Below are 16,797 nucleotides of genomic sequence, written 5' to 3'. Positions count from 1 at the left end.
TCAGATCAATTTTTTAATCTCACTATAATTTTTTAAAATTAAAAACAAAATACAAACAATATATGAGTGCAATAATCATTTAAAGATTCAAAATTTTGGATAAAAATAAGAAAAATATTTTAATAATTTTTAAATTTTGGAAAGTAGATATGATAGTTATAAAGGAATGTTTCTGAAACATATTTTTATTAATAAAAATAATATATATTTTAATTTTAGAGAGGTATTGTTTTTTTGTATTTTAAAAAATCACAATGACACGAAAATTAATTATTATAATATAAGATTAATTTAGAGACGGATAGACCTGATCCAATTTGTCTTATTTTATAAGAAATGAGAAAAGTATAATGATGCGATTTAGTAATTAAAAAAAGTAGTTTTTGGAAATAAAAAGTCGTGCCAAAGAGACCAAATTCGATTATTTTGAGATGACTGTTATTTGGTTAACGGCAGAAATATATTATTAATTTGAAGGGGGATGAATTCAAAATTCTTGAAGTTGAGGCTCCATTTTATTAATTCTCCATTGATTTGATTTGACCCAACAAACCACAATTAAAATATGCAAATAGACAGACAGACTTGTATTTATGATATCTGGAAAATCATATTTTTTTGTCTTTATATGATTCACTTTAAATAGACATTATATAGTGACACTCACTTTGCCTAAATCTTTTTTACGTCAAACTAAATCCAACATTTTTAAAGTTGTTTGTTTCTCACCACGAAAGTTAGCCAACACACGTAACATCTTCATTATTCAAATGTTGAATATATATATACACACACACAATATACTTTCTTTTTTAATAGGTTATATATGTAAAGAAATTATATAAAATTAAGTTTATTTTATTTAAAATTTTTTTCAAATTGAATGTAAAATTATTGATGAATATTTTCTTGATTATTTGGACAATAGAATTACTTATTAAAGCTTGGAGATGAATGTGTCACAAAAAGATAGTATAAAATATGAATAATATGACCATCTCTGCTACCCTTTTTCCCCCTTAGTTTCCGCCTTTAATTTAGACTAAAATTTTGGGGAAATTACTGATTTTGTAATAAAAAGTCATGGCCGGCGTCGGTGACATATACATATATACATCTTCTGTTTTGCACTGTTAGACTCGGTTTATAATTATTTAATATGTGTCCACATTATTGTTGGATTCTTACATATAAAAAATTAGAGTAAAATCACTTTAATTCTATTAATTAACAATCGCGTTATATTTGTTAGATCTTACAATCGCAAAAAAGGAAATTTTTTAAATTGATTTCCATCATAACAAAATGACATTGCGAGAACTTAGTAAACTTGCCCGCATAATTAATAAACTCTTCCTTAATTACTTTACAAAAATGGTTGTCACGTACAGGTTTTTATAGTCAAAACACTTGTGAATCATTTTAATCTTTTTATTTTCAATCATTAATGTGAAATGAAAACATCACATCACATTCACTTAGGGGTGCAAATGAACCGAACATGTTCGTGAGCTTTACGAGCCCGCTCGATAAATATTTGATTTGTATTCGAGCTTATCGAACTCGAACAAATTTGAACATGTTCGAACTTTTTTCGAGCCGAGCTCGAGCCGAAATTACTCTGTTCGATAGTTCGCGAATAGTTCGCGAACCTTAATATTTAATTAATATAATATAATTATATAATAAATATATATACATTTCGAACTTTTTCGAGCTTTTCGAGCTTTTCGAACCATAATATCCAAATAGTTCACGAATAGGTTCGAATATTTCGAACCGAACTCGAACTCGAACTTCATTTCGAGCCGAGCTCGAGCCAAAATATTTGAAATTATCGAACTTCGAATCGAGCTCGAACTCGAAAATTATCTTATCGAGCCGAATTCGAGCCTTAAAATTTTATCATTATTTGGCTCGATTCGGTTCGTTTGCACCCCTACGTACACTCATCCTTCGAAATGCGATGGACTTTGTTGGCCCATCAACTTACCGCGTGCAAAAATCTAGAGATAGTTCTCATTCATGTAGCATTTGGAGAGATTTTTTATATACACAAAACTTTGCTGATCAAGCCAACAAAAATGCACCTACACTATGAGTTCTTATATCAACTATTAATTTCGTATTTTCCTTTAACTAGTTATTTAGTACAACTTATAAACCATTTAAACTTTAACTTTCAATCATGGGACAAATAATGCATACTTAGTAATCCACGCACGCGAAAATTCACGTGCATAAATAGTTTATATTATATCTAAAAATAATGAATATTTTTTTATATTTTTAAATTGAAAAAAAAAATTGAAATATGATAGTTATAAGTAGTAAGAGACATTTTTGTCTATCTATTAATTTGATTAAGGTGGTTATTTTAAGGGGTTCATGCATTATTATATTTTATAGATTATATTGTATGGATATAAAAATTTCAAGACTTACAGTTTCTGCATAATATTTAACATACATATTAAAATCAATGACAAACCTTTCTTAAAAATAAACTTATGATCATAAAAGAAATAAATAAATTATACAAAGTATTGTATAAGGACAGGGAAAAGGGAACAAATTAAATCCTTCTCTAAGGGCATTTATACATCTTGCCTTGTGCATTGTTATATCATACATTTTGCAAGGCAATTTAATTAATGTGCATGAAACAATAGTTAATTAATTAACAGCCATGCACAATGGATGAATATTTATTTTTCACCCATCGGAAGCTATTACGAATGGAAGCCTTTACTTTCCCTTCAATTGCATATGATTTGTAAGACATGATTCTCTGCTTCCTCTTCACATCAGAATTACCTCGCTGCCAAGTGGACAGCGTGTAGGACGGAGATGACGACGTGAGCCTCGTTGTACGCGGAGGAGTAACCATGGTGGTTCTTACGGTGTCAAAATGTTGGTTCGTGACATAGGACGATAAAAGATTAGCCGGCCGGTGCTCGTCCATCCGTCTCATCGGTGGCATATAACTTGGTATGCAAATGAATGAGAGAAAAATGGAAGAGAAGAAAATAGAAGAACCTGAGCGATGATATTTATTTTGGGGTACAAATTGTAGAAGTGAACAAATCTTTGACATATCAGGGAAGGTCATTTTTTTAATGTAAATAATTAAATCGATACAACGAATATTTTGGAGCATTAATTAATTTATGTGTAACTAATTGGTCAAAAAGCATCTGAAAAGAGTGGGAGACAGATGGTCAAGTGGATAACCTTGAATTTCTCCAAGGTTATGGTAGATTAGCATGAAGGGTTAGCATGAAGAGGGATTGATTAAAAAAATAAAAACAAGCATGACAAAAAGGGATTATAGGCTAATGTCGATGACATGTAGCTTTCCAATGAGATCTCATGATCAATTTGAGATTCAATTGTAACAAACTTCACTTTAAATAAAAAATTAAAAAAAATTGATTACTTTGGGAGTTTAATTTAGTGCACAAGACCATTGCATATAATTGACTTTGTCACAAAAAATATACAATGCTTCATTCGAGTGAACATAAATTGGGTGCCACACATAAAAATGGCATAGGGCGGGGTTCGTTAATTTATTCTTTCTCTAATTAATTTTCACCTCAATTACATTTATTTCACTAAAATCTTCAAGAGTCGAGAATTAGGATAATTTCATCCTGGCTAAGCACTACCTCAATGATGTATTTAGAGGTAGATATTTATTAATATTTGTGGAGTCCACTGAAAAAATAGTAGGACTCGCATGTATTGATAGATCTCAACCCTGAAATCTTGTTGGGTTTTGAAACACAATCAATCTTGAAAAAGTGGTTGAAAGACGAAGATGAACGTCTTGCAAAGGCATGGTGCAACGCTTCTATCAATCTAACACTTGGAAATGACCAAAACAATGTTAGTTTTTGGGGAATGGTTGAAAAAAGAATATAACCAAGAGTTGCCAATGGGATGAAAAGTTCGTTCTAGGGACAACATGCGCAAACATTTTCAAGATCTTGCAAAATGAGTTTTCGCTTTTCGAAACAAAATGAGCGAAATAGAAGCCCTCAACCAAAGTGGATCGTCATTTGAGATGAAGGTAGTCTTAAAATTTTATCACCATGTTTTATTCTAATTGAAATTAAAAAAAATGCTAAATTATTATTTTTAATTAGTATTCTCAAGCTCAAACAATGTTTGATAAAGATTGTGAAACAGCATGGTCTGACGAGAAAGCTTGGTTAGTCCTTAATGATCAACTGAAATGGAGGATTTGGTCGTTAGCAAAATATGAAGGCGATGCGGCAAATGCGAGACCAAAAAGCTGAAAAATATTGATGGCGAATCATCTCCATCTCCTTTCTTCACGCCCACTGATACGCCTACAACCGATGAAGGAAATGACGTACAAGAAGTGGAGAAAACCATTAGACCAATGGGAAGAAAGTCCTTCAAAGCGAGCATGAAAGGATCTGGCTCAAAAAATTCCATGAAAGATTTTTATGAAAAAATGCGTGAGGATCAGACAAAATTTTATGAAATTGAGGATGCGAAGATTTCTATGGCAAAAGAGCATTATGCAAAAGTTGAGGAACGGAGTCCAAGAAGTAAGAAATAGAGTTGAGGAAGCAGAAAATGAAGGAGAGGAAGCAAGCGATGAAAGAGATTGAGCTGGAGAGGGAGCAAGAAAATCGAATCATGGAGAAAGATATTAATGATCCAAACATGAATGATGTGCAACGTGAATATTTTACGAAGATGCAACAAGAAATTTTTCGTAAAAGGTTTGGGCAGTAATTTATTTTGTTGTTGGTAATTTGCTTTAATTATTTGTACTTTTTAAAATTTCTTAATTTCGTGTATTTCTGTATTTTCTGTAATATTTAAATTTTAATTATGTGTAATTTTAATTTTTTTAATTATGCAAATTTATTTTGTGTTTAAATAAAAAAAAATATTTAATGAAATAAAAAATTAATATTTCAACCTCCTCTCTACAACATCTCACCCTCGCAGAACCAAACAATGAAGTTATCATCGCTGACATCATAATGCAATGAAGTTACCAACTTTCTCACACCAACTTCATCTCACCCTTGTACGTGCTCTTATATATTTTTTTTAAGAAAAGATTTTTGTGTAATTATATTGGGGTTGTTTTGATGGTGATACCAAAAATTAAGGTAGTATTTGCAATCTCTAAAAATAAGTAATTATGGATTTTTTTTAAAACAAATTTGTAAAAAAAAATCATAATCACTTATGTTTAGAAGTTATAAACACTACGTACCTAAATACTCTAATACCTTCATTAAATGCATGTGATGATCAAGATATAATATAGTATAAAGTTGCCGTAAAATAAGACACTGTTAATGATTGTAAAAAAAGATATGTGAATGCGCGTCTCAAAAGTCCGTGAGATAACGAATACATTTTCCGTCCTAAATAAGGGTCATTCAACCCTGCATGAAAATTGTGGGGCCCAAATAAAAATGGGCCAATCCAAGCCATCCAAATACAGAGGGGGTATTTACCCCCTCTGTAGGGTCGAAGGACCCCCTAAATAGAGGCTATTGCCAACAGTTCATGAATTTTGTCATCTCTTCTTTATAATTAATTTTATATGAGTTATAACATGATTTGATTTACCCAATTCAAATCTTTCTTACACATACATCAAAATCATAGAGCATGCGGTGGGACATTGCCATATACATAATCATCATAATTATAGAAGCATACTATACACTTTAATTTGTCTAATATGTTCATATTAAATGAATTAATATTAATAATGGTTGGGATTATGCAGTACTCAATTAGATCAAACTTTGATATTATAATCTCAAGCATGCAGTAATTAAGTACTAACTAAAGCCAGTTAACTTCTTTTTTCAGAAGTTCAAGTAAAATAAATAGATTCTCAAAATTTAGATATACATAGTGATATGATTTTATTAACTAAATATTTCTTAAGTTATTACAAAAATGAACTCAAAATTAAACACAAAGTACGTGCAGTGGTAAACAAAGGTGTGTACTGATCACAGATGAAGATCAACGTCCAATCCCTCCGCGACACCTATCGTCTCCGCCACTGTGAAGGGCCCCACCTCCCCAACGCCACCGCCAAGCTCCGCCGGTCGCGGTGGAAAGATTTGAAACCCGCCGGGATACCTCAGAGGCACTCCTGACAGGACACGAGGAAACCCTACGGAGTTGCGATGAGGATCATGGCCCCCCGACGAGAGAAACCTTGCTCCATAGGCATTAATAGGCGCGCTTGGGCTATTGAACGACCCCGATCGCGTCGCATGTGGGCCGATCACGTGCGCGTGAGACGACCCTAGTTGCCGATGGTGGTCGACCATGTAGTGGGCCCGCTTGACCCGCTGCCGCTCCTTCTTGTGCGCGTTCTGGTGGCCGCCTAGAGCTTGAGAGTTGGAGAATTTTCGATGGCAGTGGTGGCACACGAATCGCTTGTTCTCCGCGTCGGCTCGAGGATTAACTTTGTGCTCGACCGCGAAGCCGAAGAGCTTCGTGACGGAGGATGGATGCTGCCCATAATCTTGAACCTCATGATGAGGTTCGTAAGAATCATGCACTCCTACTAAAGATGTGTTTTCTTCCATTAAATTTTGTTGTAAATGAGTACATTTTGATGCCACCATGTGTGGGGTGTTGTATATATAGGGGGAATGGTAGACAAAGAATTCAAGAAAAGTGTACGAGTTTTTACTTACGTGTCACTCTAATTAAAAACTTACACTTTTTGTAGTTTATTATTATGTATATTTTCTTATATATTAAATGCGAATCTATATTCAATAATATTTAGATTATTTATGTTATCACAATGGCTAATTAATTAATTAATCTTTGATAGCGGCTAGACTACAACAACCATTAGCAACTATACATGGAAAAAGCAAAACACGTAAGTCGACTACACATGTTTGCCTCATTGTGTGCGTATATATATGTATGTCATGGTACCCACGGTCAAATAAAATACAATGTCTAAATCTACTTGTAAAAGAATTAAGGACTCTAGAGTACTTATATATATTTCTCAAGACCTAATCCGCGTGAATGAAAAATTAATTGGTCAAGTAATTAAACTTGTTGCGGGTCCAAAACTCGTTACTTCTCAAGAGATGATAGTTAGAAATTAAGGCTAATAAATTGAAGAGTTTATAATTAAGATATCTTAGAAATTAAACATGGAAAGGTTGAACGAAGTCGCACTTATAGAATTCTCTCCTTAATTATTCGCCCCTAGTAATTTATCTCATGATTTAGAGATAATATTTTTAGTGATCTAAAATCTTAAAAATTATCGTAGCTTTAAATATGATTAATTCCGATAGTTAGAAATATTCAGTGTAATATTAAATATTCAATCTCTGTAGGACGATATTCTACTCACCTAATTTATTAAAACTTGACCCGTTCAAATTAAGAGATAGAGTTAGAACTCTTGTCTGATCTTCACCGAATTATGCTATACAACTATGACGCTAGCTCATGAACCAAACAAGCAGCGGCAAATGTGGCCAACTAAGAGAAAGGTGTAAGAAATTACTTTATACATTTTACGCTTAATAAATGTAATGAAATACTGATATATATATTAAAAAATATATATATAAAAATAAATATAATGAAAAAGTACATTTTTTTACTGATTCTCATATTGATATCCTGCCGTGATGTGTTTTTATTGCTGTGAAAATTCTTGTCAACTTCAATAATTTGACGTAAATATTAGACACGAAACGTGCACTTGGCCCTTGATGTCTACTGAATAATGATGACTAAATCCCATGCGAAATCCAGGCTTCTTGACCAGTTATGATTTCATATTATAATCACTCAAAACTCCAAACTTTGTAACCTAGAGATATATATATATATGCGTTTCATATGCTACTAACTAACCACCAACCTTGCCACTATCTTAATTACATCGAAACCAAAATTATTTTGAGGATTAAATTAAAGTACCCTTGATTTCATTAGATATGATCCTCTTTGGGTTATATATAATAATGAAACCATTCATATATATTGTATAATATATTTCTAATATGATCTTTATCTTGGATCGATTTAAAAATAAATAGTTTAAAACGATTTATAAAGAACCTATATATTGTGCGGTTGCACATGACCATCTCGCATACCATCATTGGATTAAGCAGACCACATGTGGGATCCACTTGATCCAACGACTCTGCAACGTGCAGAGGATACTTTCATGTGGGTTCTGTATGCTATATCATCTCTCTCGAAACAGCAGGAAATTCAAAGTAGCTAGCTAGGAGGAATGTTATGTCAACCTTTGCACTTTATACATGGTATACAAAGTAGTATCCAAGTATATATGATGTTGCTGCTTGTTTTCTTCATGTGAAACCCTTTTCGAATACACGTGATTCGGGGGTCGGCCTGCGTTAACTTGTCTTCCATGTGGCTGGCCCATATAACAAGTACAGATTTGGAATGCATGGAAGTGGGGGATAGATAAGAATTCAAGTTGCGTCTCCCTTGTTGTCTGAAAGTTATTTTTATAGTACGTACATTGATGTGGATGCTGTCCCAATGCCATTTAGTACAAATAATTCCCACTCTCTTTTTGATGCCCTTTAGTTAATTATAAGTATCCAATGAAGTGTTCCTGGATCGGGCCTTTTTCATCAGCTTTAATCAGTGAGTACTTGTGTGCACACAATTGAATCTTGATTCAGATTTCACAATAGGGAGGGAGGGGGGCATCTAATTTCTTTCTTATCCTAAAGCCACTTGATGTGTGATGGCTCAGGCAAGTGCATCTAAAATACGACATTTTTTGCTTCAATAAGACGGGACACATGAAAGGGGGAGACAAAGACTGGTGGTGAAAGGCCTAATCCCAGGAATAGCTAGAGTAGATGTGACTTAAAGGTTGACGAATTAATCGCAGCCCTTGATCAATCCATACACCTCTACTAGTTCGTCGCTCACCTCATGATCATGGTTCGCACCCACTACGTACAAAGAAAAAACGTACAGGCACGGTTAATTTTGATAAAACCATCGGTTAATTAATTGTTTGATCACGGTTAATGTTATACCGTCGATCCCAATATTTGTGACGGTCAGATTGATAAAAACCCGTGTTTAATAGTATATAATACGCTCATGGACGGAGTATAATTAATAGTAATTAGTTGTATATATGTGAGTATAGAGTGGGGGTGGGGAAGGGGAATAGATTTTACGTAAGCGGTGAAATTTTAGCATAAAGTTTACATTTTATGAACATTGATAGGATTTCACAGTAACATCATAAGATTGCAGAATCCATGAAATGGTCCACCTAAGCCTATAGTCATTTCATGGCAAAGCAGTGTACTTTAACCAATTAATGCAACTCTACAAAGCCTCGGAGGATTGGGGAATCGATATTGTTTGGAGTTAGTGATGTCAACTAATACACAATATTTGACGGTCTAACAGGTAGCTAGCTAGCTAGTGTTAATTCTCAAAGATTGTCCAAGAATCATATATACTCCTATAAAATCTTCTCTTTTTACGATTTTCTGATCCAGAATGATGGCGTGACACTCAAAATCGTTGGCTGCCTAATTAATAGTTTGATCACTTGAATATGGTTTGTGGTTTGGAGCCTAAAATATATATGTACACGGAGAGTTAAAGAATTAATACACCAAGATATATATAACCCTGTTAGTACTTCTACCGGTCTAAGTGCAGCAGCGTCGCGTCGCATCATCGCTCTCTAGCGAATGCATCGGAGGTGGACTCGGGGTACTCAGTCGGCCTGCGTCTCGCACGGGACATGCGTGAGAATGTGCGACGCTCCATCTCACCCTCCGGTACACTAGGACTACGGGCAAACTGTATTTACTGTACAGCTGGTGCGCGGAAATTTTTAGCCCGCGATAAAAATTATATTTTTTGTAAAAATAATCTTATTTACTTGAATATTTTATTTCTAATAACTTTGAGAAGTATGTTTCACTTTTCAAAATAATTGAAATAAATTATACAATGCATTTTTTCACTCCAAAAAAAATTACTATCAAAAAATTGAAAAATAGTCCAAATGGTCCTTGTAAATTTGACTACTTTGCGTTTTGGTTCTGTATGTACATGTATTTAAATTTGGGTTTTCGTTAATGGTTATGTAGCACATGTGGTGTCTTGACCTTTGATCCTTTCTGATGGAGTGTTGACGAGTCACCGGCCATGTCAGAATTTCTCGATTTCACATCAGTATTTTTTATGTCACATTAGCAGTGCTCCAAAAAATTATCAAAATCCAAAATACGAGCGAAATTATAGAACCGAAATCTAATTTTAATACTTACGTGACTAAAATATATGTATTGATATATATAATTTATAGGACTATTTTCTCGTTAAAAAATAGTAATTCTATTATATTTATTAGTTTCATAGATAGTTTCAATGTATGTATTTATCTATTGTCACATCAACATTTTGGTGAAAAATTACTAAAAGTGAATAAAATTTACAAGACTACAACTGCAAAGTAACTTGAAAACTTGTGGGACTTATAAAAATGGAAAATGGCCGGTAAGTTACGGGACCAAAATTTTATTTCTCATATTAATTATTAGTTAATTAATTATCTAATATTTCTATTAAAAAAGAGGAGTTGAATTGTGTAATATTCATTTTGCTCTTATATCAATATTGTATTTGTGTTAAGTTTGTATTGTCCTCTTATCTTCTTCATTTATTGTGTTAAATAAATAAATTAAATGTGTTGTGATAGTGTCCATTTTACCCTTATATTTATATTGTAATTGTGTTAAATTTGTGTTGTCCTCTTATAATTGTGTCCTTATATTTAATGTCCATTTTCTTCGTATACATGTGTAATTATTTTAAATTTGTGTTTTTCTCTTATCCTTTTCATTTATTGTGTTAAATAAATTACTTAAATTGGTGTTTTATTAATCTTTTTGTGTGTTAACTAATTAATTGTATCTACATTGTGATTTGTATGTCTTTGAACTATTGTGTCAAATTTGTATTTGAAATCTTAATTTTGGATAATGCATTCAAAATTTATAAACATGATAAAAATAATTAACACGTAGTGAAACATGAAATTCATATGTGCGTCTATGGAATAAATTGCTTAAAATGATAGATATATAAAATATAGTAGCTAACGATTGAGTTAAATATCATAAATAAATTGAGTTAAAATAGACCAAATTGATAGTATTTTTTTTAAAAAAATTATATAATTAGTAAATTAGCAATATCTTATTTACATATTTAGTAATTAATAAATATAAATATTGCGTGAAATTCTAAATATATATAAATCTAATTAAAAATTTTAAATATAAAATAATAATTAAATAAACGGTGTGATCGATGCAAGTTCATAAAATAAAATTTGGCACCACGTCACATAACGAGGTGTTTTGTCTTTAAATTATTGTGTCAAATTTGTGTTTTAAGATCTTAATTTCAAATAGGGCATTCAAAATTAAGCATTATAAAAATAATTAACACATAGTGATACATGAGATTGATATGTGTGTATATGGACGAACGTCTTCTTATCCTTTTCATTTATTGTGTTAAATAAATAACTTAAATAATCTGTGTTTTATTTATCTTTTTGTGTGTTAATTAATTGATTGTATTCACATTGTGATTTGTACATCTTTGAATTATTGTGTCAAATTTGTGTTTGAGATCTTAATTTTAAATAGTGCATTCAAAATTAAGTATTATAAAAATAATTAATGCGTAGTGATATATGAGATTGATATGTGTGTCTATGGAAGAAATTTCTTAATATGATACGACATATATATATATATATATATATATATATATATATATATATATATATATATAAAAGGTCTAACAACTGAGTTAAAGATCATAAATAAATTGGCTAAAATAGAGCAAACCGATTGTATTCTTTTTTAAAAAATATATATAATTAGTAATTTGGCAATATCTTATTTATATATTTAATAATCATAAGATATAAAATAATAATTAAATAAACGGTGCGGTCGATGTGGTTTTTTAAAAAAAATTGGCACTACATCATATAATGCGGTCCAGATTAAGATTTCTTTTTGAATCGCGGTTTTCTTAAATAAATTTCAAATGTAGGTACAATGCAATTCGGTTTGGGTGGTTCGGAAAATATATTAATTGAGCAGCAATACTAGATCAAGTGTATTTTTCTAATAACATAATTAACTTTAGATAGTGCATTCAAAATTAAGCATGATAAAATAATTAGCACGTAATGGTACATGAGATTGAACATGTCTACGAAAAAAATTGGTTAATATGATAAATATAAATACAAGGCTAACAATTGAGTTATAGATCATAAATAAATTAGATTAAATAGACCAAACTGATAGTATTCTTTTAAAAAATATATAATAAAAATATTCTTTTGGTCCATTAACTTGTCTATTTTTGGTTTTGGTACACTAACATTTAATTTTCGGTGATTTTGGTCTTATTGCTGACGTGTCATCTTGACAAGTCAGCATTTTTCCAGTAACACATTATATTTTCTCGATGTCACGTCAGCATTTTTCGGTGTCACATCAACTTGGACCAAAATAGCCAAAACTAAAAGTTAATGTACCAAAACCAAACATTGAAAGTTAATGGAGACCAAAACAAAAAAAATGAACAAGTTAATGGACCAACAAAACCTATTTTCCCAGAAATATATTACAAAGTGTGAAGAAAATGGCAAAACCGCGAAAAAAAATATAAGTCAGTCATCATCCAAAAATGATACATACTATGGAGATTGAAAATGATGAGAAGATTGATGATTTTAATTAAAGGATGAAGAATTTGAAACAAAACAATGACATGGTCCAAAAAGTGAAAATTAAGTCGGAGAAGAATTATAATGCTTTTTAATATCAAGAGTTTAGAATTGACACTATTCTTTTCAATATTGAAATTTCTCAATGAAGAATTAATATTTTGTTTTCTCAAATGAATCTATATAAGCATCTATATTCCAAACATTAGGTATCCCACTTGCAAATGGGGAATGAAGTTTTTGTTTTCACAAATAAGTCTATAAATATATAATTTTCATTAGCCTAAAAAACATGTTATCATTGTGTATCTCACGTGCAACACACGTCACACTTACTAGTATATATAAATGTATCACCTTTGATTTTATATTGATAGCCGCCAGTTTAAATACTTGAAAATTAAATTAGGGTACGCTCTAATTGTTTCGATGATATTTGTTTTTATTTAATTTTTATACATTAGTTTATATCAACATTATAAAGTTTTAGCGTGAATAATAAGGCTGCGTTTACATTAAATCATTGGATTGAGCAAGGATAGATTAAAGTATGATTATTAAGATAATTTGATAGGATATAGAGTGGTTATGGATAAATAATAATATGTTTAGTTGGATGGATTAAAAAAAAATTCACTCTCTCTCCTTGTAAAAATTTATAATCCCATGAAAAATTTAGGACTAAAAATCATATGTGAATCCTATCATTATGGGCCGAAAGATTTATACCCATTTTCAATTTTGCAAGTAAATATAGGATTAGTCGGTATTAATTATGTAATCCTTCATTTATCAAGGCAAGTAAACGCAGTCTAATCATTCTTGTATGGTCTTGCAAAATAATCCATGTGAAGAAATATATATCAAGATAAAAGGTTAATTAAAGTAATTCAAATTAAAGGATGCGTTTAGAATGTAACGAATTGAAAAAATAATTTGATTAACTTTAATTGTTTTTAATTAAATTTCGACATTTTTCGAACTGGATAAAACTTTTTAACAAGTCTCAAACCAATCAGAATTTAATTAATATGGGTTCCCTCGATATGGAACCAAGAGCAACAAAAACAAAACCTTAAGACGGGGGTAATTTACTATGTAGTTCCTCATTTTACCGCATCTTTTATAATTTGTGTATTTTTTTCTCGATTTAGTATTTCTATTATTACCTGTATAGTCAAAAATGCCAAAAAAAAAAAAAAAAAAAAAGCATTTGACTCAATGATAATTCCCTAGTATAATCCTCTATTTTTATCGCATTTTACCGATTTATTTGCTCGTTTTTTCAAGCTAGAAAGTTCGTCCTTGATTATGAAATGGTAAATAATGTATCGGATAAAGATATTTAGTAGATTAGTACTATGTTATTAAGGTGTACATGTTTGGTACGTGTGATAATAATATGGATAAAAGAGGGAGTTATATTTCCATATTTCGTATTTACCCCTTGACCAAACATTATTTACTTAAAAACATATTTCAACCCATATTCCCAAATAATGTAGATCTACAGCATAATCATCCTCCTTCATCGCTATGAAAGTGTTTCATATGTACTCAACCAGTGTCAAACAAAATTGTATTTCAGATCAATGTTTTATGAAACAAATTATGGGTTTCTCGGTAATTTATATACCAAAAAAACTGTCGGCATTGCAAAAACTTTAATGTGTACGAGGTACTTGAAAATGTTCAGATTCGAAGCCAAATTTCGTTGAGATAGGAGATGGATGAAAATATTCTCACGAAAAATGTACAATAAATGGAATGACAGTAGAAAGTTACTATACCGTAAGTCGGATTTGAAAGAGAAATATGAGCGAGCTCTAATGATGAGATAAGGAAAGGTATAGAGGACGAAGGGTACTTACGTAAAATATTCCTATTATCAAGTTTACTGTTCAAACGTGGACTATAATTCTTGGGTCTTGTCAAGAATTATAGTACCTCTATCACATTCACGGGCATGAGGTTATCACAAGGATTTGAGTTACGTCATTATCATCAGCTATAGTTTTTGGTAAAACGGCAAGCGCTCGGTCCTACAATTGTTATCAGAGTCAAGGTCATGGGTTCAATTTTTCATTGATTGCAAGGAGTGCTTATTGGGAGAGAAATTGTTGAGTTTGCAAGGAGTGCTTATTGGGAAGGAAATTGTTGGGTTCGAATAGCGATCGAACAATGGTGCTTGATATGATGTGTGGTTTAAATGATTTAAGTTGTACCATTTTTACTAGCTAAAGCTTTTGGTGAAGCGGCAAACGCTCGATCCTACAACAGTGCTCTAGAAAAATGATCAAAATCCAAAATAGGAGCTAACTTATAGAACCAAAATCTAAATTTTAATACTTAGGTACTGACACATACACACACATATATACTTATTAGTTTCGTAGATATTTTCAATGAATTTTTACAGTATGATTTTATTTTTGGAGTTTAATATATTATTTAATTTGATAACAGACATTTCAAATTATTAATATAGAAAAATTTATCATAGGGTAGCCGTGACACCAAAAATTTATGTCATGATATCAAAAAATATATGAGGTGACGTCAGACATTGCTGACTTATCTGTTATCACATCATCACTTTAATTTATGCGAAATTTCTTTAAAAAAATGTATTTCGACGGGGCAGTTGCAGGTGTTCCACCAGGACTTGGGATTAGGTGGTGACCAAGCAGAGTTGCAATAGTAGCTAGAATATTGAATTATTTCAATTGGGTTGTATATTGATTTTATTTACCCGGTTGTATTTTGTCGGTTTAGCATTTATTTAAGTTTTTCGCAGTTTATCTTTGATTATTGTTTATTAATATGCTTAATTAAGCTTAAATATCTGATTAGTAGTGTATCCAGGTTAGGGTCAATATTACATGTACAACGAAATTTGTACAACAATTTTTACAAAATACAAAATTCAATATAAAAATCTAATTTATAAAATATCATGATACATTTAATGCAAAATCTCACGCTATAATGTCAAAATCTCACGAGATAATAACAAAATATCACGGCATAATTGTTGTAAATATCGTATTACGATATATTGGTTAAATATTTAGCATTATTCCCAAAATTTTATTTCTCATATTAATTATTAATTAATTAATTATATATAAATGTATCACCTTTGATTTTATATTGATAACCACCGGTTCAAATACCTGAAATTAAATTAGAGTATGCTCTAATTGTTTTGATGATATTTGTGGGGCATCGGGTTGCTAATCTCAAATCTTAAGGGGCAATTAATGAATAAGCACCATTAATCTAATAAGAAAAGAATAAGGATCAAGAATTTTTTTTTTTTTTTGAAAAGGGGTGGGCACGGGCGGTCAAAAACTACCGCCCGGCCGCCCCTGTTTTTTTTTTCCAAAACAGTAGGCTAAACTCCAGGCTGCGCGCGGGCGATAATAAACAGCGGCGAGGGCGCGACTCCGGGCAGAAAACACTCTGTTTGTATATAGCAAAACTTGACCCTTAAACTCCTCCCAATTCATGGTCTATTAAGTCTACAACATGTATTGATCAATACAAGAAGTGCCCATCATGTTTTTATTCATGAGATACCTCTCACAACTAACTTAAAGTACAACAAAATAGCTACAAGAAAACATGAGGTACCAATAGTTGCTTCAAACTCTAGTAATAACATCATTTTACTAGATTCATCAAGGATCTACACATCAAACTCGCTAAAACCCGAGTCCACACGTGCAAAATCTCTCCCTTGAGCTATCAATGTTGTCTTCGGCTAGCTCCTGCCCCACCTGATGTCATGCACACATACAAAACAAGACAACAGCCGGATAAACTCCGGTGAGAACTCATTCTCAGTATAAGCAACATATCAAAAGCGTTAAATAAATCATACCGACTCTATTTAAATCGACTCAACAAATAGAGTAAATAACGCATATCTCGATTAAGAATTGATTCAT

This window comes from Henckelia pumila, chromosome 1 (genome assembly GCF_033568475.1).
Source record: "Henckelia pumila isolate YLH828 chromosome 1, ASM3356847v2, whole genome shotgun sequence".
Classification (NCBI taxonomy): Eukaryota; Viridiplantae; Streptophyta; class Magnoliopsida; order Lamiales; family Gesneriaceae; genus Henckelia; species Henckelia pumila.
Note: the sequence above shows the minus strand (reverse complement) of the source record.